Raw genomic sequence first — 2,101 nt, 5'->3', positions numbered from 1 at the left:
CATTTTTAATTAAAGGGCCACATTCATATCTACAGACTAAAAGGAATATTTATGATTTAGGTAAGTTTACATTTATTATTTTACACACACAGCACACTACACATTAAGGTTTGTAAAAAGAAAGCCTCAAAGTAAAATTTATCTTTTAATGCTATAACATAGTCTCACAGTAAACTATTTGAGCTTTGTCGTGTCCTGATTTATGAAGATCAACAAACATTGGCTTTACTTAAATGGAATGCTCTCTTGTCTTGTCTATTTTGAATAGTGGCTCCAAAAAAAGCGCCTCTTTGTTGCATATATTGTTTGGGAAAGATGAAGTCAGGGATTACTCATTTAAAATGTCCCTCAAGTCCTCAATCACTTGATTGCAAAAGGGTAGGCATTTTGAGAAATACTTTAGTTACCTTTTATTTCTTTGAATTGTTGAAAATATCAATGAATATTGCATTAATGGTTGGTGTAACCCACATAAAATGTGGATGCCTCTTTAAGACACTGAGGTTAGGAAAGCTAGGTGGTCTGCCTAGCAAATAGGAAGTTTAGTTTCCAGTGAGTTTGGACCAATCAGAATTCAGACTGCCGCTGCAAGACCCGCCCTTCCGCAGCATCGAGTGTGTAAGCGAGAGAGATCCGGAAACGATTAAGCTGGGCAGCGTGAGAGTCTCTGTTTTAAAACAGTTATCCAACTAAACAAACGCTTTCCCAGATCATCCGACTTCTAAGCTGGACGCGTGAAGTGGAAAAAGAAAGAAAAGGAAAGACAAGTTAACTTTTTCTGCTGAACACCGTTAGAGCTGACTCGTTAGCTCTAACGGCCAACGGCTACTAGTTTAGCCCTAACGGCTACTAGGCTGACGGTTTAAGTTCATGTTCTCCGTTCAGTTGAAGGTAAAACCTAATTTATATTATATTCTTACTTTGTTCACAATTAAAGCTCATATTATCAAGGTTAAAGCAAGAAAAATATGCCTTATTACACTATCTAGTGCCTCACGGGTCCGGACTGAGAGCCACCATATTGTTGTCCCTAACGTGTCGCATTGAGATCGGTGAGCATATTCTGTGCCTTTCATTTGGGTTTTTGTTCTGTTTATCACATTTTTGTTGAATAATATTGTTTATCTGAACTATTTGATTATTAAAATGTAAACTTTTACTGATTTTGGATAAAATGTAATGTTTAATATTGTTTGAAGAAATGCTTTTGTAATTTACAGTAATTGATGTCAAATATATAGAAACATGATTTAAGGATTAAAGCTAGAACAGCTTAATAAAATCCTATGATTCTGCTGGTCCTGTCTGTTGACAGGTCAGGTTTTTTTGTTTATACTGGATTGTTCCTGAGTTGGATTCCTCCTGTGACTTTGATGGCGAGCCTTCCCACCTGGACTTAGAAAGAACTGGATTCCTGGATTCCTTCTTTCCCATTTGGAGTCCTGCTGCACCCCACGGTGTGGTAGGCCGGTACCACTCACATCTTCACACACAGTTAGTTATGAGTGAGACCACTGACTGACATTTTTCTTTTTATTGTTTAATCCTGGAATTTCTGATCTCACCTTTTGGACTGGTTTTTATTTGGTACTTTGTAACAAACTGCTGTGTAGGAAATTCTCCTCATGTGAATGGTGTGGAGTTGAACCTAATTGGAACTGGAACTGATTGATCTGTTGCCTATTACAATTTAGAATTCAGATTACCAGGGTGCACCCAAAAGATTCAAAACTGAGAACTAGCACTTGGCCAAGTATTTGTATTATTTTTTTTTTGTATTTTATTGTGTGTAATTTTATTTTCATAATTGTGTGTCTTGTATAACTGTTTGTTAATTTCATGGTTTATGTCACTAAAGCCAGTTGTTTTTTTAAAATTCATTTAACTGCCTTTGTGTGTCATTTAAACACCCCACTATGCTCCGATAGTCGAACCTATTGGCCCATTCATCTAATATATAAAATACCCTTCTCATCTGTGTTACAGAGGAAGCTTTGGCGAGCCAGCCAGGAGCTAGAGTGTGTGTTTAAGTGTCAGACATCTTACCCCTGTTGTTTGAACGTCCCAAGTACTTTTTCTGAAAAGAAAAATGGATGTGGTA

General features: G+C 36.9%; 1 long non-coding RNA gene across 1 annotated transcript; it reads left to right on the top strand.

Moving 5' to 3' along the window:
- The first annotated feature begins 922 nt into the window (after positions 1-922).
- On the top strand, positions 923-1,880 carry LOC148154756 (uncharacterized). Its single transcript, XR_015765801.1, has 2 exons — positions 923-1,052; positions 1,316-1,880. It is a non-coding gene; the product is annotated as an uncharacterized LOC148154756 (long non-coding RNA).
- Positions 1,881-2,101: the final 221 nt, after the last annotated feature.

The sequence above is a fragment of the Poecilia mexicana genome, unplaced genomic scaffold (genome assembly GCF_051168715.1).
Source record: "Poecilia mexicana isolate PSO_F unplaced genomic scaffold, ASM5116871v1 scaffold_17, whole genome shotgun sequence".
In the NCBI taxonomy this organism is placed as follows: Eukaryota; Metazoa; Chordata; class Actinopteri; order Cyprinodontiformes; family Poeciliidae; genus Poecilia; species Poecilia mexicana.
Note: the sequence above shows the minus strand (reverse complement) of the source record. Positions and strands in the feature narration are given on the sequence as shown.